The sequence below is a fragment of the Canis aureus genome, chromosome 20 (assembly GCF_053574225.1).
Source record: "Canis aureus isolate CA01 chromosome 20, VMU_Caureus_v.1.0, whole genome shotgun sequence".
In the NCBI taxonomy this organism is placed as follows: Eukaryota; Metazoa; Chordata; class Mammalia; order Carnivora; family Canidae; genus Canis; species Canis aureus.
The window spans coordinates 10,898,510-10,920,797 of NC_135630.1; the positions used below are offsets into that span (position 1 = coordinate 10,898,510).

The 22,288-nt window shown below is 35.0% G+C and overlaps 2 long non-coding RNA genes and 1 pseudogene across 4 annotated transcripts in view; 2 read left to right on the forward strand and 1 right to left on the reverse strand.

Annotated features, from left to right (window-relative positions):
- LOC144291480 (uncharacterized) overlaps window positions 1-22,288 on the reverse strand; it is a 148,613-nt gene that overhangs the window by 39,738 nt on the left and 86,587 nt on the right. Inside the window, exon 3 of one of the 2 annotated variants that reach the window (XR_013358754.1) lies at window positions 12,530-12,609. The exons of the other annotated variant lie outside the window; for it this stretch is intronic. This is a non-coding gene — a long non-coding RNA (uncharacterized LOC144291480). The remainder of the gene's footprint in view (window positions 1-12,529; window positions 12,610-22,288) is intronic. 2 annotated transcript variants of the gene reach the window in all.
- Window positions 1-22,288, forward strand: part of LOC144291481 (uncharacterized) — a 78,513-nt gene that overhangs the window by 8,339 nt on the left and 47,886 nt on the right. Inside the window, exon 1 of one of the 2 annotated variants that reach the window (XR_013358757.1) lies at window positions 22,029-22,192. The exons of the other annotated variant lie outside the window; for it this stretch is intronic. This is a non-coding gene — a long non-coding RNA (uncharacterized LOC144291481). Of the gene's footprint in view, window positions 1-22,028; window positions 22,193-22,288 lie in introns of those variants that run through there. 2 annotated transcript variants of the gene reach the window in all.
- Window positions 1,571-2,577, forward strand: LOC144291334 (F-box only protein 8-like; annotated as a pseudogene).

The following is a 22,288-nucleotide window of genomic DNA, read 5'->3' on the forward strand; positions in this document are numbered from 1 at the left end:
AAATCATGTTAAGTAGATATACAAAACAAAATAAAATGATTAAGATAAATCCAAATATAAATCAGCTTCTTTAAATACAGAGAATGTTAGATTTGATAAAGTAACTTATTTGATTTAAAAGAATCATACCAAAAAAAAAAAAAAAAAAGAATCATACCTGGGACACCTGGGTGGCTCAGTGGTTGAGGTCCGCCTTCAGCTCAGGGTGTGATCCTGGGGTCCCGGGATGGAGTCTTGAATGGGGCTCTCTGGGGGAGCCTGCTTCTCCCTCTGCCTGTGTCTCTGCCTCTCTTTCTGTGTCTCTCATAAATAAATATGTAAACTATTGTTTTAAAAAAGAATCATACCTAAAATATAATGTCTAAGAAAGTTTAAAATTCAATAAATGGGAGAGGATTAGCCAAGTATAGCAATCTTAATATATAATTAATATACCTTTATACAGAAAAAGGTCATTTATCTGACAAAAAATAATTCCTGATAAAAAATAATAATTCATCAGGAGATATTGTATACTTCTAGTTGAATATCTGTAATTCAGGACTGAATAGAAAACAAAAATATTTTCAAAAAAAAAAGAGAGGCTTTAACACCGATTAAAGAATTAGAAGGGGATCCCTGGGTGGCGCAGTGGTTTGGCGCCTGCGTTTGGCCCAGGGTGTGATCCTGGAGACCTAGGATCGAATCCCACATCGGGCTCCCGGTGCATGGAGCCTGCTTCTCCCTCTGCTTCTCTCTCTCTCTCTCTCTCTCTCTCTCTCTCTGTGACTATCATAAAAAAAAAAAAAAAGAATTAGTAGAGGGTTAATTTCAACAAAGAAGACATAAAGCTTAGAAGAAAAAAGAGGCATGTAAGAAGCAAAACAAAATATACAGTTGAAAACTCATGTAACATTCGTCACATTATGTGTTAAAATTGAATTAAAAGAAAAACTCACTGGAAATTGCAAAATATCAATAACTGAAAGGAAAAGATTATTTTTACATAAATACTTGTGAAATGTAGGAAGAGCCATAGATATTTACAATCTTAAGTGAATTTCTCTAAAAATTGAGAAAAATGAGAATAAATGACATATATATCTAGCTCAACTAGTGAAATAATATCAATAATAGTGCTCCCACAAAACCTAGAAATGAGAATATAAGTGATAAAATAAAAAAAATTCTTCAGTTTTTATTTTTAGAAAATACAAAACAAAGATTTTTTTATTTTTTTATTTTTTTTTAATTTTATTTTTTTATTTTTTTTAAGAATTTTTTTAAAGCCAGGTTTTTTTTTGTTTTTGTTTTTTGTTTTTTTTTTAAGGCTAATAAACGAGAAAAAAAAATTGAGAAGAATAGATCAATGAAGAAAGACAGGAAGCACAATTTGAAAATAATGCAGATGCCCAGAAGAAGGAATTTTGCTTGCAGACCACAGTGTCAGCCCATTCCAGAGAGTTCCAGCCTGTTCTTTCTGACCCCCTGCCCTACAGATTCCACACTGGCCTCGCTCACCTCCACAATCAGGTGAGCCAGTTTCTAACCCACTTGCAGATGGGTCAGGGGCTATGGAGAGTGTGCAGAAATGTGCAACCACAGAAGGAAGGCTAGAGTGAGCAAAGCTCCCTTCATGCATTTGAAAATGTTGAACCCCAAGCTAAGCTTTACCATCTTGTCCCGCCTGAATACAACTGACCTCTGCTTGGCTTCATGGGTTTGGCAGGACCTGGAGAAAGATGAACTTCTCCGGCAAGGGTTGTGTGAATCCACTTGGGGTCACTCTTCCATATATCATAAGAACCCACCTCTAGGATTTTCTTTCAGTAAATTGTATGTACAGTTGGATGAAGGCAACCTCATCTTTACCACTAACCCAGGGGAGGGACTAAACCAGGTCCACGGGTATTCTAGATGAATCACCAAAGGAAATAGCAAAAGTATATCTTCTGTACAAGAACACTGAATTGGGATAAAAGCCTGAGACACTATCTTGATGACAGGGGAGAGTCTTGGATGATCTTATAATGCTGCAAAATTTGAGAAAGAAATTCTTGCCCAATGCACTGAGATTTTTTTTTTTTCCATCAGATTCAGGCCCCCAAAGTAGTGGGGAGTATCTTGAAACTCTCCTAAGAAATTTCCCCCATAGATTCTGTGCTTGTAACCCCAATTTAATATGAGACGTTGGCCTTAGTCTTGATGCTGTCTATAAATTGTGCTCCTCATTTTTTCCTTAAGTGTCCTTATTTTAGAGGGAAAGCGAGCTGAAGGGGAGGGACAGAAGGAGAGGGAGAGAGAATCTCAAGCAGACTCCCTGCTGGGCGGGCATCCTGACATGGGACTCAGTCTCATGACCCTGAGATCATGATCCGAGCTGAAATCAAGAGTGGACGCAACTGACCGAGCCACCCAGGTGTTCCTACTGTGCCACTGTTTGATTCTATTTTCCATCCACCTCACTAGTCCTTGTGCGAAGAACAAAATGTCACAGAATTTATTCTAAATACCTGCTGTGCTGCTCAAAACATTGGTGAGGATTTTGTTGGGCAGCTTTTTGACAATATCTACCTTGTGGGCCATGTGGCTGCATAAAAGCACAATTGCTAGGACTTCAACTCTTAACTTCAAACTAAAGATACCCGAGAACTTACTGAGCAGATATGGGGGTTACCCTGGCACTGGTCATTCTAGCCTCTGTGTACAATCAAGCTCCAGTGTATACCTTTTTTCCCCCTTTTACTATTTCCTTTTTCAGTCATTTCCTTGGAGAATTAAAGAATTTTGCAGTTTTTCTTAATTTGCTTATCGTGTCTTACATAAAGCAGAGCCATTGTCTCAAGGCTGTTTAAGAATGTTAAACTGACATTATCCTCTAAAACATGGTATATTTGGGCATTAGATTTGGTTGAAAACTATTCATTTCCATTCTCTTTAAAAAATACCATGTCATGTGTGCATACTTAATTAAAGAGATTTATAATCATAATTATTTTATTGCCAAGATTTTAACTAAAGCCTTTCCTTTTTCTCTCAAAGTAAGTCAAGAGTTAAAAATAAGGAGACAGAATTATAGGTACAATAGGATAAAAAAGAAAATGAGAGAAGGTTTTTGCTCTTAATAACTAGAAAAAACTTAAACATCTATTAACAGAGGAATTGATAAAAATAATAATTGGCATAGCTATAGAATGGAATATTACATAGCAGAAATTCATGTATATATGGATACATGTCAAATATAAGACTACATAAAAATTCAATTTGAAAAATACATATAATATGCTATCAATTGAATGAAGCATTTCAACATACAAAATAATATCAGCTTTAAATCTTATATCTTCAGAGGATTTACCTATCCCCCCTTTTTTGCTATCATATAAAAGCCCTAAAATCAATTCCCAGGATTAGTGTAATATTTGGATTTCTACATTCTCATCATTCTCTCTAATATTACTACTGCCATAATTCCTGATGATTTTAATTTTAAGATCCCCAAAGATAATCCTTGCAATTCCCTGGCATCTCAGTTTCCCAAAATTCTCTTATTCAATGATCTTGACTCCCTCCACCACCCACTGCCACGGCTACACACTCAATCCTGAGCGCTCTAGCCATCACTTACTGTCTCCGAGACTACATATCTCTGGTATGGCCACGTCTTTGATCTTCCCATGATTTACTGTGTTAGTTCTCTAGGGCTACTATATAACAAAGTATCACAAACTGAGTGGTTTAAACCAACAGACATTTGTTCTCTCACAATTCTAGGGACCATAATCAAGAGTCAAGAAGTCCATAATCAAGGGTTCAGCAGGGCCGTGCTCCCTCAGAAGCTTTTAGGGAAGAATCCTTCCTTGCCTCTTTTAGGTTTTGGTGGTTTCTGGGATTCTTGATTTTTTTAGTGTGGGGCAGCACAACTCCATTTTCCACCTCCATCTTCACATGGCTGTCTTACCTCTGTGTCTGTGTCAAATTTCCTTTTTTGCAAAAGGTCACCAGCCATTAAATTAGGGCCACCCTAATCTAGCACACCCTCATCTTAACTTGATTACCTCTGCAAAGGCTACTTCCAAATATGCTCATGTTCACAGGTAACAGGGGTTAGGATTTGAACATATGTTTTGGGGGACACAGATTGACCTAGAACACTTACAATCCACTGATCCTAACCTTTCTTTAAAAAAAAAAAAAGATATTTAATTTATGCATTCATGAGAGATACACACAGAGAGAGAGACAGAGACACAGGCAGAGGGAGAAGCAGGCTCCTCACAGGGAGCCTGATGTGGAACTTGATCTCCGACCCTGGGGATCATGCCCTGAGTCAAAGGCAGATGCTCAACCACTCAGCCATCCAGGCATCCTGGTCCTAAACTTTTCTTCCTTCTTCATACCTAGCATGTTTGATTCTCTTTTACTCAGTTTAGAAATCCAAACTTCTTGACTCTCTCTGATTTCATCACGTTGTTATGGAAAAAATTGCTAACTTTTTTTGTTATCCTACATGCACACTTCTATACATCAAGTGGCTAGAAAACACACATACACATACACACAGCCTACTCTCAATGAAATTTTCTTTGTCTTAATATTTTATTTATTTATTCATGAGAGACACACAGAGAGAGGCAGAGACATAGGCAGAGGGAGAAGAAGGCTCCATGCAGGGAGCCCGATGCGGGACCCGCTCCTGGACCCCAGGATCACGCCTTGCGCTGAAAAAAGACGCTCAACCACTGAGCCACCAGGTGCCCTTCAGTTAAAATTTCTAATCATAAATCTTAATTATATGCTTTCAAGTTGCCTGGCAGTCATATTACATTTCATTATTCCATTGATACTTGTAAGCCTCCCCACAAGTATTTTACCCCTTCTTTTCCCTCAAATTTACAGCCCGTTTCCTACTACTTCATTCTCAGCTGATGACCTTACCACCTAGTTTGCTGACAAGATAAGGACAATCAGAAGACACCTTCCACCAGGCCCCACAACTATTTCCAGTAATCCACCTGTAACTGAGCTTCTATATTGTCCTCTATCACACATCTTCACCCTCTCACCTTGTGAACTAGATCTCATCATCTATCACAGACCATGTCTTTGCTCAACAATTTTCCCTTCGTCTTTTCTGTCAATTTTTCATCTCTACTAGAATTTTTCATAAGGGCGTAGATATGGATTTGTTTCATACATTAAAAAAAAAAGCAAAAACAAACAAACAAAAAAACAACCTTTCTTTACTTCCCTTCCTGGACTGCTCCATTTATTTCCTTGCCTATACTCACTTTTTCCAATTTTCCTTTTCCCATTCACTCCTGAACCTTTACCAACAGGCTATCATTGCCACCACTCAACCAAAATGCCTCTTCTCAAGGCCACTGATGATTCTCAGTAGAGGAATTCCATGGTTATTTCTTAGATTTATTTTACTTGATCTACTACCATCATATGACCTCTTTGTGGTTTTGAGGAAATTGTGCTCTCTGGGTTTTCCTTCTTTCTGAAAGGATAGTTCTTTCATGCACAGTAAGTGCTTCTTCCTCCCTATCTCACACTCACAGTATTTGGGCTGACCGAGGATCAGTATTTGGACTTTTTTTTCTCTTCTATTTATGCTAATTCCCTTGGTGACCTTTAAATGTCATTTATATGTTAATGCCTCCCAATTATATACCTGCAATCTTCTTTCTCCCGCCATTCAGCTCCACATATAGAGCTACCCCTCTGACATCTTCACGTGGAATGTCTAACACGCATAACTAATTTATCATATTCAAAACTGAGCTCCTGGTACATTTACCTCACTGTCTCTACACATCCTCTATCTATATATATATATTTTTTAGAAAATTTCTGTTAGTGGTAACTCTAACTGCTGAGGACCAAATCCTCCACCTAAGCCACCATTATCTTTCATCTGGATGACTGCACCAGTCTCCCAAGTGATATTTTGCTCCCCGTCCTTGTCCCTACCCCCACTGCAGTTTATTGTTAATGTACCAGAATTTTCCTGTCAAAAGTGTCACTCTGCTCAAACTTCTCTTTTACCTGAAAGACTACTAAAAGTTTTCCATCTCACCAAGAGTTGAGAGTTCCTACAATGGCCTGTATTTCCAGCCTATATCTTCTAAATGGCTTTACACTCTCATTTTTTCTGGCTTTACCTTCCTTCTCCTTATTTCTATTTTTCTATTTTTATTTACTGTACTTTATACAGAACCCGTATATATTTTTTTTACCCCAAGACTTACTTGCTTTCTTCCCTGCATGCATTGTTGCCCCTGCTTATCTACATGGCTCACTCTTTCATTTCCTTTAACTTTTACTTAAAAAGCACATTGTCCATGAAATTTTCCTTAACACAGACCACACTTTTCCTTTTTATCTCTTACCCTCATCTAACATCTTACATATTTTAGATACTTATTTTAACTGTCTGGCTACCTTACCGTGATGTTAGCATCATGAAAAAAAAAAAAAAGGGTTTTGGTCTATGTTCTTTCTTTGTTCTATGTCCAATATCTAAAATAGGATGTGACACTTATTGCTCAATAATTGTTAGTTGAACGAATGAATGAATAATACATGTGTGTGTACGTGTATGTGGTAGTAAGTATGAAAATCTATCCAGGGGGAAAAATAAACACCAAATTCAAGGGAAAAATAAGTACCAAATTCAAGAGACTCATCTCTCTCTTAGTCAGGATGAATCCAGGAAGGGTCAATAAATTGAAGAATACACGAGGCTTCAACAGCCTTGGTGCTTTTTTATCTCCTTAACTGAGCAGTGAATATCTGAGTGCTTGTTATATTATTATTTGCATACTTTATATCTAAAATTTATAAAATTGTTATATGAAGATAATAACTTATTAATCATATTGTAATATAATTATTAAACTTGTTGCATAAAAAACTCTATCAGCATGACATCAAGTTGGCATCCTGAAAACTAGTTTTATGATTTCTATACATATGTTGAAAGATAAATTGCTTGAAAATCTCAAGATTTAAAAGAATACTATAAAAATCCAACACAATAAATGTTAAAATTTATTTTAAATGAGTATTTCCTAAAAATATAAACCCAGAAATTTGACTCCAAAAATAAATAGAAACATTGAATAGAATCATTAATGAAAAATCTACAACCAAAATGATACTAGCTTGAGACACTTTTATATGTGAGTTTTAACCAATCTTTAAAGAGCAGACAACTTCTTATTATACAATCTGTTCCCAAAATGGATGGACAAAGAACACCTCTCAACATCTTTTATAGTATATGTATAAAATTGATTTTTAAAAAACTCTTGACAATATCAAAGTATAAAAAATTCAGTACTATTTAATATATGAGCAAAAGGGCAAGACCATAAGTGAAACATTAAACTAATGTTTTTTTTTTTTTTTTTTTTTTTTAATTTATTTCATGGGATGCCTGGGTGGCTCAGCGATTAAGTGTCCACCTTCAGCTCAAGGCGTGATCCTGGAGTCTTGGGATCCAATCCCACATCGGGCTCCCCACAGGGAGCCTGCTTCTCCCTCTGCCTAGGCCTCTGCCTCTCTCTGTGTGTCTCTCATGAATAAATAAATAAAATCTTTAAAAATTTATTTCACAATAAAATAGAGTTAAATCTTAATAATGATGATTTAGTATTCACTATATAAATAGATTAAAGGAGAAAAAACATATGGAACCCTCAAGAGAGATAAGAAGAAAATTTGGGGTTCCTGGGTGGTTCAGTTGGTTAAGTGACCAAGTCTTGATTTTGTCTCAAGTCCTATTCTCAGGGTCATGAGATGGTGCCCTGAGTCTGGCTCTATGCTCATTGGGGAGTCGGCTTGTCCCTTTACCCCTTCCCCTGCATGTGCTCTCTCTCTCTCTCTCTCTCTCTCACTCTCAAATAAATAAATCTTTTAAAAAGAAGAAATAATAATATTGGACATTTATGATAAAAATGTAAAATTTGTAATAGAAAGATCTCCTTAATTTGTTATAAGGAATTTATCCACAACTTCCAGCAAACCTTTGAAAAATAAAATAATAGCAGTATCTCCTTTAAAAACAGGTGCAAAACAAGACTTTTTTTTTTCTCTCTTTAAGCTTCTTTGGGTTCTAGTGAGTGTAGAGAGGACTACGAATTCAATTTTGAATAGAAGTAATCAAAGCAAGTATTGGTGCCATTCTCCTAATCTTAGGGTAAAAGCAAATATTATTGTTTTGGTCCCAATCTTAAGGTGAAAGTATACAGTCTTCACTATGAAGGATGATGTCAACTATAGAATTTTTGTCAATAATTTTTATTTGTTTGTGTTTCATTTTGCATAGTTTCTATTGTTTTGTCTTCAAATTGATATTTTTTTCTATTCCAAGATATGATCTTCCATTTATCTTATTATCTGTGTGTCTTTATCTCTTGATTTTTTTTCTTTTTAACATATTAAAGCATATTAACATATTTTATTTTATTTTTTTTAAGATTTTATTTATTCATGAGAGATGCAGAGAGAGAGAGAGGCAGAGACATGAGCAGAGGGAGAAGCAGGCTCCATGCAGGGAGCCCGATGTGGGATTTGATCCCGGGACTCCAGGGGTCAAAGGCAGATGCTTAACCCCTGAGCCACCCAGGCATCCCCATATTAACATGTTTTAATGTTAATATGTTAACATAAAAAAAATCTTGACTCTTTAACATACAGTTAAAATATGGTTTAATGTCTTTTCCCACAAATCCTAACATCTGTATCTGCTCTCTGTTTCCAGCAGTTGCTTTTTCCTCTCATTATAGGTCATATTTTCCTTTTCCTTATCATGCCTGGTTCTATGACTAGATGCCAAATGTCTCAAATTTTATATTCAAATGGTACTATATAGTTTTGATTTTGTGTAAATATTTTGATCTTTGTTCCAGGATGAAGTTTGGTTACCTAGAAGCAGTGAATCCATTTTGGTCTTGCTTTAATGATTTTTTTTAGGTGGTTCTAGAACAGTGCTAAGTATTGGGCTAATTATTTCTCATTCCTGAGGCAAGACTCCTGAGTATGCCATTCAATGCCCCTATTAATCCTGAGACTTTCCAGTCTGGCTGGCTGGTAAGAACGGATGCTTTTCACTACCCTATGTGAGCACCAGGCACTGTCCCCTCTAATTTTTTTGATTGCTCTGCCTCCATATCCACCTGTATTTCTTTCACAGGCATGAGCTGCTCTGGCCCTTTGCTGAATACTCTTGGGGAAGCTCACTGAAGTATCTGAAAATTCTCCCAGGGCATTTCCTCCCCCAGTGCTCTCTCTCTTGTAAATTATAGTCATTTAGTTCTCCCTGGGGTCTCTACTCAGCTGCTTCAACTCAGGGAGTCTTCAGAGCTCTGCACCAGGCTTGGAAATTGTCTTAAGTCAGCAAACTGGGATAGGGTTCGTCTGGTTTGCTTCTCTTTCATGTATCACTGTCTTCTGTTGTCTAATGTTCAGTGTCTTAAAAACTACGTTTTTTAAGAGAGTGAAAATACTCTGTTTGGTAGCATAATGATGGATAGATGTCATTATACAGTCATCCAAATCCATAGAATGTACAACACCAAGAGTGATCCCTAATGTAACCCATGAACGATATATGACCATGATGTGTCAGTGTGGGTCCATCGATTTTAACAAATATACTAGGTTGTGGGGGGATTGATAATATGGGACACCATGATTGTGTGGGAGCAAGGGATAGATATCTCTGTACTTCTCTTTCAATTTTGTTGTCAGTCTAAAACTGCTCTAAAACATATTCTTAATTTAAAAAACAAAAGACACGCTACCAGAAAAATAAGTAAAAAAAGACAAAGGGAGAAAAGTAAATGATAAATATAAAAAGGTTTTTCAACTTTTTAAATCAAGAAGCACAAATTAAAGCAGCAAGTTCCTCCCATCACATAAAACTTTAAACACGGCCAGAGGCTGTCACACATACTACTGGTAATATATAATTTAATGCAATGTTTCTGGAAAAAAGAAAATTGGAAAATACATTTAAAAATATGCAAAAAAACCCTAGTTATTGTTTCTTTCTCTTTTTTCTGTCTATGCTTTTTGGTTGTTTCAGATGGGATTATAAATCTGTTCCTTGTTATTACATCTGCACCACAGCTTGTGTTTTATCACCTACAATTTTTAAATATACTTATTCTTTATTTTCATTTAACTTTTAAAATGCCTTCTCTCTCTTCCTTTTGTTTTTCTCATTTCTCTAATATTTTTATATATCCCCCCCCTTTCCAACTTGTGTTTGTTCCTTACTTTTTTTTTTTTTTCCCTGTGGCCTCTCTTTGCCCTTATGGTTCATTTTCTCCGCAGTCCCCATGCACTATCTCTTTCCTGATACCCGACGGGTCTTATTGGATACCTTTGGTCACCTAGACATTTATTTCTTTTAAAAAAATATTGCAGATATGCACTCATATCACTTTTGTTTACATTGTTTTTGTTAATTTTGTTTTATTAATTTTATTTTCCTAAGGTTTAATTTACCTCAGGATCCTTAGCCCTGACTAGAATAAAGTGTACTAAAACTTCTTTGAAAGTAGTGCTAAATTAAAAAAAAAAAAAAAAAAGAAAGAAAGAAAGAAAGAAAGAAAGAAAGAAAGAAAGAAAGAAAGTAGTGCTATATTTAGCGCTATATTTCTAGTTTAAAAAGAGATATCCCTATTAGGATAGATATTATGATAAATTTCCCAGTGGCTTTGATCAATAGTGCATGTGTTTATTTGTTTGTTTGTTTATCTTTTGACCCCCTTCGCCCATTTCTCTTACTTCCTACCTCTTGCCTCTAGCACCCACTAATCTGTTTTTTGTACTTAAGAGCTAGGGGTTTTGTTTGCCATTGGACTCCACATATAAAAGAATCATAAGGTATTTGTTTTTCCTTGTCTGACTTATTGTCTTTAGTATAACGACCTCAAGATCCATCCATGTTGTCACATGACAAGATTTTATTATTTTTAATGGCTGAATAATATCCCAGTGCGTGTATGTGTGTGATACCTACTTCAATATGATTTTCTTCTCATTTGCCTGTTGTATAATCATGACTCAGCGAGCATTTAAGATGCTTTAAGGGAAAAAATGCTCTATATAGTTGTGGACTCAGTACGTCTCTTGGAAGAGGTGAGTTCAAGATTTTCATATGTCGCTATCTTGAACTAGAACCTCTTCTCCACATATATTTCTGAGACTTTACACATTGAATTTTAGTCAATTCTTCAATGGTTGCATAATTTAAAAAATTTTCTTCACTAATATATATTAAATTACTGTTTCATCTTTGTCACTATGAATTCCTGGTGTTTTTCTGTTATTCATTCAAACATATACTTTATTTTTATCTTTTTTATTGTAATGAACTTGCATGGAGTTAGATTTTATTATATTTATTTATTTTCTGTATCTTATGTCTAAATAATGAAGGTGTACCAGAAAAAAATAGCTGGAACGTATTTTCAAACTTCATGGATTTTTCAAGCATTTACTGTCAGTGATACCTTCCTACACTTTCTAAATTGAAGGGCCACTGTCTTTGTCCTGTTGATTTTCAATGCCACAGTTAGAATTTGTTCTCTAGGTGAGCTATTTTCCTTTGTAAGAGAGTATGAGCTTGCTAGATCTGATATTCTCAGGAGGATATGCTGAAATAGCAATATTCAATCTTCTATACCTGCTCAGAGGCTCTTGCATTGCAATTAGCCTCTGTGAAGCATTCTCCCAGTTTTACTAGTTAATTCTCATTGCATCTATTCAGGTTTCCACTCAGAGTAAAACACATTAGATTAAGTGGTAATAATTTCTGGCTTTTGCAGGAGGGAGAGGTATTTCCATAATTTATGTTTATCTTTATATTGTATTTTCACTCTCCCAGCTGCTATTCTATTGTTGCTGCTTTGGTGGTTTTGTCAACCTCACCTTTACTATGAAATTTGTGGAGATTCTTATTGCCTACTTTTTAAAAGATGTAATGAGGGCTTTGTTTTGTTTTGTTTTTCCTGTCATGTTGACTTGCTTGGATTTTAGAAGGAGTTTGGGGATAAATTAAAAACAGTCAAGTTCACTACATATATAATTTTGACAAAATAAAGCAAGAATTAAAAGAGAAAAAATTTAATTTAAAAACGTCAATAACCGGGATCCCTGGGTGGCGCAGCGGTTTAGCGCCTGCCTTTGGCCCAGGGCGCGATCCTGGAGACCCGGGATCGAATCCCACATCGGGCTCCCGGTGCATGGAGCCTGTTTCTCCCTCTGCCTGTGTCTCTGCCTCTCTCGCTCTCTCTGTGTGACTATCATAAATAAATAAAAATTTAAAAAAAAAGAAAAAAAAAAAAAAAAAAAAAAAAAAAAAAAAAAACGTCAATAACCATAGAAAGAACTGCTGTTACAGAGGAATAAATCGAACGAAGATAATGTAATATATTTTTGGGAAAATCTTGTAAAGCTACCTACTGAAAGAAATAAAAGAATGCTAAATGAGTGAAGACACAGATTGCGTTTGTGGGTAGCTAACCTCAGCATTGTAAAGATGCCAGTTCTGGCCAAGAAAATCTATTCATTCATTGTATTTCACAGAATTTGATAAAACTCGTCCTGAAATGTATACAAAAACGAAAAAAGCCAAGATTAGCTAAAACATTGATAAAAAAGGCAAATAAAAGGAAACTTATGAACCCTTACCATAATGATGTTTTTTGTATTATTACAAAAATATATTTTATGTATTTGTTAGTAATACACAAAAGAAAATTCATGTATACTTACATGGTAAATTTATTCAAGCAAGAGTTGGATTATCATAAAACTGAAATAATGTTTGTTTTAGTGAAGTAAAGGTGAGAAAAAGGATTGTAAGAATATTCAAAAGATTTCAACTTCTGTAATATTTTAATTCTATAACAAATATTGGACTTAAATATGACAAAATGTCTACTAATTAAATCTGAGTGGTTATTCCTAGAGTGTTAGCTATATTTTCCCCTTCTCCTCCCCCTTCTTTTCCTTCTTCTTCTTCTCTCTCTCTCTACCATCTCTCTCTCTCTCTATCCTTATCTATCTCTCTCTCTTTTTCTTCTGCAGCAGAAAATGTGATATTTTGGGGGGAGGTGTCAAGAATATCTTAATTTTTTAAAGAATATCTTAATTATTTGAGTTTTTCTTTTCATTGGTCAGCTGGGAATGGTCCCAATTTTAAAAGAAAAAGAAAATGTTTATATTGCTCTATTTCCTTCCTCTAATTTTCTGTTTTTATTTTAGTTGGTAGTGTGGATGGAATCTGTGAAGAGAATTTATGAGGAGAATATAGCTGTTATAATAGATTCTGTTAAGTGTCCTTACAATATCCATTGTGCATAATCCCAGGGTTCAACTTTTAATTTAGGGTTTTTTGAAAAACAGTTAATTCTAGACCACCAGACACCAAAATCTATGATGAATAACCATTTTGACATTATACTTTAATCACTGTAAAGCTATTCTTAAAAGGAGGCAGAAAATAAAATATTGTCTAATCAGATTAGGGAAACATTATTTATACAGGGAAAAACTATGTGTCGGGGATTTCTGTGACCATTTTTAGGAATTGTGTTTGAGACAGAGTAATGGCAACACAAATAATAAGATGGGCAAGGAATAACTATTACTCAATTGGAGTAACTGAAAAGGTGATCACTGAAGTGGAGCTTAATATTCAGTTATACTAGGATAAAATAGGTCTTTCTGAAGTGAGTGAGGTTAGTCTGTTACCAATGAAATTTAATAAAGTGGACTGCTAGAAACATTATCTTAGATGATCTGAAAGGTGTTTAAAACTGATGAACACGAAACAATAAGTGACAGTTGATCCAATTTTTCATACAGCATGTTAGAAATATCTGTGGAGACAAAAATGAAAAAGAAACGCATTAAGTATTTTCAGTGACTTCCAAAATTTTTGGTCATGTCACTGTAGGAGAGCCCTACATGGCACCTTGACAAGTTTGCACATATCCATGTAGATCACATAGGCAGAAATATGAGCCTAATAGCTAATCTGAGCCTTGGCAGGATGCTTTGTGATACCATCAGAACACGGGAAGATACAAAGACATAAAAAGAGCACCTGCAAGGCCATCCCACTCACACCCTTCACCCATTTTTGCTAGGAAGTTATCATGAAACAGTTTCTTATTACCTCCTGGGATCTGATGAGATGGGAGGGTTCCAGAACTTCATGCTCAGAATGAAGCTTCAAACCACAAAACTGTTCAGCTGCAGTCTAGAATGAGCCCCTCAGCAACAGGGTATCCCACTCCCATGTTTGAGCCATTTAGTTCCTGTGATTTCAGTGTTGAACAAAGATGGTGGGAAAACGGCTCCTTTAGCTAATCTGTTTTTCTCTATGTAACTAATAAAATATCTGAACCGAAAAGTGACTCACCATATCTTTACTAGTAAAATTAGTCAGGTCTTGGTCTGGCCTTGTTTTGTATTCCCTTGACAGAGCCAAATTAAGGAATTCTCTTGGCATCATTGAAACAGGACAACAGGTCATCTTCCCAGCATTGAATCAATCAAGTTGTTTAGTCTCATTTCATGGATCCTCACATTCTAGCCCTGTAACCAATCTCCTGCCCACCACAACACACACACACACACACACACACACACACACACACACACACACACCTATAAAACAGTCCCTGAAAATTCCTTGACATCTGAGCTCTTATCCTCCCATTTAAGTGCATTATCTTGTCCAGAAATATGGCTCTGTTGAGTGTCACCTCTACTAAGAATTGGAATAGTGCCCTTAAGATAGAATCCTTGCATCTAAGTCTCAATATTTATGTCAAATAGCTCTGACTATGCCTACTTAACCATAAGAAACACTTCACACACCTGTTAGACTACATGATGTCTAGTTTTAATTAATTTAATTTCTATTTTTATTGCTATATTCTCATGCACATAATAGGATTATGTACAGTAATTCTATTTTACAGGGTTGAAGTTATAATCTTTGATTGACTAAAAGAAACATAGACTAGTGTGACATAACATAGCACACAAGGAGAATTTAAACCACCATGTGGTGAAAACTTGCCAGTATTTTAGAAAGCTGCTGTCCTATTTTCAGTCTTTTGAATTAAAGTGAGAAAGAATGACACTATCGAAAGGAGTTTATATGGTACCTCCAATGTCTTGGAGTATTGTACTGAATAAGGAGTAGAAGGTATATCTAATACCTTCATAAATATAAAGAACTAGGGGCATCTGGGTGGCTCAGTCAATTAAGCATCAGACTCTTGATTTCAGCCCAGGCCATGATCTCAGGGTCATGAGATTGAGCTCTGCATAGGAATTGGCTCAGGGCTGCTCTCTCTCTCTCTCCCTTTGCCCCTACTCTTCTGCTTGCACATACGCCCTCTCCCCGCCCCCCTTCCTGCTCTCCCTTTGCCCCTACTCCTTGCTTGCACATGTGCGTGCACTCTCTCTATATAGATTAAAAAAAGGGAAAGAACTAGTATTAATATTTGTCTATAGATAGGGAAACTGGGAAAATGGGAGATAGCTATGGTAGGAAAGCCAACCTCTTACTTAACATCTTCTATGACTATGTATTACCTATTCAATTTATAAAGTGTCAAGTATGTTTATCAACATGCATGACAGGGCTGAATGGAATAAATTTTAGCTGGGAAATGAGCATGAAATTCTATTGAAAAATAGAAGATTTATCGGAGACAATAAGCTCAGTTTGTGCAAATTATTAAAAATGACTACTAAAACCAACAAATAGAATGGTCCAACTCCGTTGGTTTGCAACCCCAGGAATTTCCCAGGTGAAATTTGAAACTGGTCTCCATAAGTGGAAAGCAAAGAGAGACTGAAGAGACATACCACTCCAGATTGGGAGGGAGCAGGTTTAATAAGCATAGGAATTTACATACTAGGCTTTTCTTCATTGGATGAAGACAATGAAATCTCTGCATCCACCAACCAGAACCTTAAAGGTTTAACAAGGGGTTTAGTCATCTGTATGGTCCAAGTGGTCCCTACACCACCTTATCCTCTTAAAGTTGCATTTTGGAAACAGCTGCTATTGGGGAAACTGGTCTAAACATATATTCCAAGACAGGGAAGAGGGTATGATCCTCTGATTGCTTGGATCCAGCTTGTGGATCAACCAGCAATCACATCCTCTCAATGACCCTCTCTATTGCTCAGATAGAAAGACCGGTGCCAATTTTAACATATCTAGAGTCATTTTATCAAGAAAAATGGCTATTTTCCACTTCTGGAAATTTTCATGTATATCTGCGTGTCAGCTTTCAAAGCTATATATTCAAAAGCTAATTGGAAAGATATATAACCAGTGATAAAAACAAAAAAAAAGTAGATAAACCTTAAAGAAAATGATATATAAAAAGAGTATAAAACTTTAGAAATTCCTATATATAATTTCTGTAATTTAAAAAATATGAATCCTTATTTGTTAAGTTTGATAACAGTTCATAATACAAGGGCAAAGGGAGCATATTAAGTCACTTTGTCTACAAAAAGTAGTGGAAATATTTATAAAAGGAAGAAAGTAAACTCAAGAATTGAGCATGTCTTAAAATTCTAACTATGTTGTACCTACATATATCTGATTACACATTTAATTTTAGTCTCTGTGTTTTTATCATTATTTTATAAATCTGAATTTAGTGCATTCAGAGCATACTAAACCTATAGGTACACAAATATTGCAAAATGATATTGTTATTTATGTATTTCCTTTGATAAAATTATGCATTTCTTTACAGTTGTAAATTAGAGATTTTAGTTTTTTTTATTTTTAATTAATTTATTTGTTTTTGCTTTAGTTGCCATTACTTTTACCCATTCAGCCTCACTATGTCTCATATTTTTCTTCTTGAATCAGACAGAGTTCTGTCTATAAAGATAAAAGAACTTTTTTTTTTTCATTTTCTTTGCTTTGGAAATTAAGTCATCCTGACATTTAGCAGTCTGCTTAAATAATATTGACAGTACTTTAAGAAACAAGTGCCATTATATTGTAATGTCCTAAATAAAGTTGCATGGCCAGTTGAGTTTCAACTCAAGGAGGAGAAAAGGACACATTGTCTTGATCGGATGAGTCTAAGAGAGACACCTGCTGGCTACATTTGAATAGCTACTCTAGGAAATTTATATCAGAATCGGTAGGTGTTTTTTAAAGTACAATCAGGAAAAAGAAAAAAAAATATGGCAAAAATATCTTAGGACATTTCCAGACTACAATTCATTCAAATATTTTTTATTTTAACAAGTTCACGGAAAGATGAATAAGCATATGCACTATATAAAAATGCCTTTTTAAAAATAGATTTATTTATTTATTCATTAGAGACACAGAAAGAGGCAGAGACAGGCAGAGGGAGAAGCAGGCTCTATGCAGGGATCCTGATGTGGGACTCGATCCAGGGATCCCAGAATCATGCCCTGAGCCAAAGACAGATGCTCAACCCCTGAGCCACCCAGGCGTCCCAGAAAAATGCTTTAGTAGTGCTCCTTGGTGATGTCTGTCCTTCTTTTATATAATAACAACCGGGGACACCTGAACAGCTCATTTGGTTAAGCATTGCCTTGGGCTCAGGTCATGATCTCAGGGTCCAGGGATCCAGCCCTCATTGGGCTTTCTGCTCAGCACGGAGTCTGCTTCTCCCTCTCTCTCCGCCCCTCCTCTACCTACTTGTGCTCCCTTTCTCTCTCAAATAAATTAAATCTTTAATAAATAAATAAATAAATAAATAGTAACAATTGGACAGTAAAGTCATATATAATATAGAATAATCAAAATAAGAGTAAAAAGTGATTATATAACTAACATAATATTTAGCTGGATACTCATGATTTTTTAATAAGTCAAAAATAATGCCAAATAATAGAATGTTTTATAAAATGCTATTTTTGGATATTAAAATTTTAAATTATAAAGCTGTCACATTTTTATATACACTGTGTCTTAAGCTCTTTCCTTTTTTGCCATTCAACTTTGTTCATATATTTATTCATATAAATGTACCAAAAATGCTAACAATGATCATTATGCCTTCTTTTTGCTTCAGCCAACATTTCCAAGGATATCAAGAAGTGGGCATAATTTAATAATTCTCTCTTTGTGCCACCTACTGCTTTATACATACATTCCTCTGAAAAATCCATATAGACAGAAAATTCAATCTCAAAGAATCGAATAAAGAATTAAAGTAATTGAATAAAAAAAGCAATGCCTGATACATGGGATTGAAAGTCTGAAAAGGATTTAGCCACTTGAAAAGTCTTTCTCTTTTTATATGAGTTCTATAAAAATAGCCAGTGATTATAGTTTTAGAAATTGTTTATTCCTTCGACCAGCTGTGTAAAAGATAAAAGACAGACTCAATCTCTTCCAACAGATTTCTTTTGGTTCCAACTTGTGGCTTATCTGGCCTTGTCGTCTAAGTCTTTCTCCTATTGGCACTGTTGCTGCGTTGCTTTTTCTATCTCTTTCCTTTGGAAATGAATTGCTACATCAGTGACCTTTATTTTGTTTTAAGAAATGATGTCATTTTTATGTGTGAGAGTCAGAAGGACTAAAGACATCTTCCTGAAACCTTAGTTACTTTCTTGAATTAATAGCAGCAGAAGTCTTACCGGGACTTCATCTCACAACCCTGAGGTCAGGACCTCGACCAAACCCAAGAGTCAGCCACTTAACTGCGCCACCCAGGGACCCCCAGATTATCCTTAAATTAAAACAAATATTGTATTATATTTATTTCCTCTAAAGAACTTCCCGAAAACCAAACTGACTAGAAACACAATCAATTATTTTCATTTCCCAATGCGAAAATTGAGATTCAGAGAGGGTAAATGGTTTTCCCAAGGACATAAGAGTTATTTATTTTTTGTTTATTTTTGTTTGTTTATAATCTTGCCCATGCTGGCCCTCTACATATATAGATATTTAATATGGCTTTTAAAAGATGTTTTCTATTTATTAAAGAATAAATATGTCAGATTAAACTTAAGATCAGTGTTAAATTTTAATAACTATTTCATATTTCCAACTCAATTCTTCTCTATTACTTGTTTTCTTATAAATATCTAATTACTATCTACTGACATCTGCTCTTTCAGTCCCTTGGATATTAATATCAAATCTATTCTTATTGTACAATGCAAAGATATCATGGTATGTATTCCCAATATAATTATATTTATAGGTTTATATGTGTGACAGGATAGTCCTATACAAATACATTTATACATTTATACATTGTGAAACATATTCTTAAATTTTAATTGATTAAATAAACATAAAAAAATATACACCTAAATGATTATTGTGATTATCCCAATTGTTTCTGTATTTATAATTTGACCTAGATATAAATTATTTAGTAATATATGAGACAGGACAAAATAATTGATAATATACGAATAAAATAAAGTGAACGAAATGCAGCCAAGAACTTGTCTGAACCTTATCATTACTGTGTTGAAAGAGGAGATATAAAAAACTATTTGAATGCACAATTACCAACATTCAACATTCTATCCTTTCACTATCTTAGCTTATGTAATAACTCTGTCTTTACATCAATACTATCTACGTATGTCTCATTTCTTTTAATCTCACCACTCTCTTTCTGCTTTTCCTTACTACCGGCTAAATGTGGCTACATCTCTCTCTGATTTTAATCTTAGCCCAGACTGGAGGGCATATTAGAGAAAATTATTTAATTTGTATCCTGAATCTGTAGGGTCTTCATCTTCATCTGGAACTTGAGCACTTTTTAGCATTAGTTCCTTTTTGCATATCTGATGCTTTACATTTGTGTAGTTGTTAATGTCAAAGACTCACCACTTTCTTTAAAACTTCTCTCTCCCTTGTTCTTACTCATTTCTCTCTTTGTTGAAAATCTTGTCTACAGCTTCACGGGGAAAATGGAGTCCATTATACATCAACTTTAACTTAACCCATCCATTTGGCAAATATGTATGGAGCTCCTCTGTGTTTTGGATATAGCAATGGAAAACTATTGTTCTGGGCCCTTAGTATTAATGAGGAAGACTGACATGCAGACTCCTAGTTGTTCCTCACTACCTCCTTTTTCCATTATCATTGAGTTTAACTGGTGCATGGCCATTTAATGGTGTTTATAGATGCAGGGTGCCATAACTGGTATTATACATTTTATTTCATTTTTACTTTCAGATGTTTTACATAATTAATCTATATTAATTGTATAACTCATAAAAGTACTGAGAAACAGAAACTAATGGCTAATTTGTAAAGCTTAATAGGTGCCAAACACTATGCTAAGTGCTGCATGAGGATTATTTTGTTTTAATAATATGTTCTGGTCACATACTTATGAGAGCTTGGTGATCACTAGGTCTGTAAATGCAAGTGCAAAGTTGAGGTTTACAGGGGGTTAAGTACTTAGCTCAAGGTCAAACATCCAGTGAAGATATCTTCATATGGACCTGCAATATAAATATGGGAAAATCTGGCCATGAGACACATATAATTAATCTGACAAGAATTTCTCAGTATCATAGAATTTCTTTTTTTTTTTATCATAGAATTTCTAAACTAGAAATGTATCCTTGGCTGTATCTACTAAAATGTTTTTATTTTTACTTATTTTTATTTTTTATTTTTGTATCTACTAAAATGTTAATTATGAACAGCCTCTCCCACTTTCATGTCAATCAAAGGCATTTAACATTTAGCTCAAAACTTTGACGTGTCCTAAGAGACTCAACAAGATCTGGTCACTATTTACTCTGAGCAACCTCTTATTGAACCATTATCTCCTAGACTCCAGTCCCATGGGGTTTTTGTTATGTTTGTTCAATGAATGCAATGTGATCTCTTCTATGGCAAGTCTTTTTGAATGTGATATCCTTTCTGCTAGAAAGATCTTTACAACTTTGTGTCCCTATCTATTATATACTGTTAAATCAATTGGCATGATTGTAAGATAATGTATTTTAATTAAACTTTTCATTTTAAGATAATTGTAGAATCTGTGCAGTTCTTTGTTGTTTTTTTTTTTTTTAAGATTTTATCTATTTATTTGAGAGAGAGAGAAATAGCGAGAGAGAGTATGAGCAAGTGGGGCACAGGGGTAGGGAGAAGCAGATTCTCCACTCATCAGGGAGTCCCTCCTTGGAGCTCAATCCCAGCCTCCCCAGGTATCATGACCTGAGCCCAAGGCAGATGCTTAACCAATTGAGTCACCCAGGTGACCCTCCCAAGCAGATCTAAGAGATAATAAATGCAGAGATATCCTCTCAACACTTCACCTATTTTCCTGCATTGATAACATTTTGTGTAATTACAATATACTATCACAACCAGAAAATCAACATTGATACAATCCACCAACATTATTTGGTTTTCACTGGTTTTATATGTATTCATTTGTGTGTGTGTATTTCTCTCCAATTTTATCATGTGTGTGGAGTCATGTGACTATAGTCGTGGACCATAGCCAATATGCGATCCATCACAAGGATCTCTCATTATGCTTTTCTATAACCACAGCTACCTCTCTTCCTCCTCCCTTTATAATTCCTGCAACCACTAAATGTTCTCCATCTTTATAACATTGTAATTTGGAGGATATTACATAAATGGAATGTGAGCAAGCTTTTAATTTTTTTCTCTGTTCATTGCTTTTTGATAATACACTTTTTAATTTTTAGGGCACCTTTAGATTTACAGGAGAGTTATGACCATGGTTCAAGAAGTTCTGATATGTCTGCACCATTTCCCCTAATATTAATATCTTACATTAATACACTATAATTACTATAATTAATGAGATAATATTGATTGATACATTATCATTAAGGTAGATATTTTATTCATATTTCCTTAGTATTTACCCACATGTTACCTACCTGTTTCCTGTTCCAGGAAACAGAACAGAACATTCCATCTGGAATACCACATTACATTTAGTTGTCAATTGTCAATTCTCCTTAGGTTCCTCTTGGCTGTGACAGTTTCTCAGAAATTCTTTTTTATAACCTTGACGGTTTTGAGGAGTACTGCTCGGGTATTTTGAAGAATGCCTCTCAATTGGATTTGTCTGATGTTTTTTTCTTATAATCAGACTGGAGCTATGAGTCTTGGTGGGAAGAACACAAGGTAAAATATCATTTCCATCATGTCTTATCAGAGGTATATGTTATTGATATGACATATCAGTGCTGATAATAATCTTAATCATTTGAGGTAGTATTT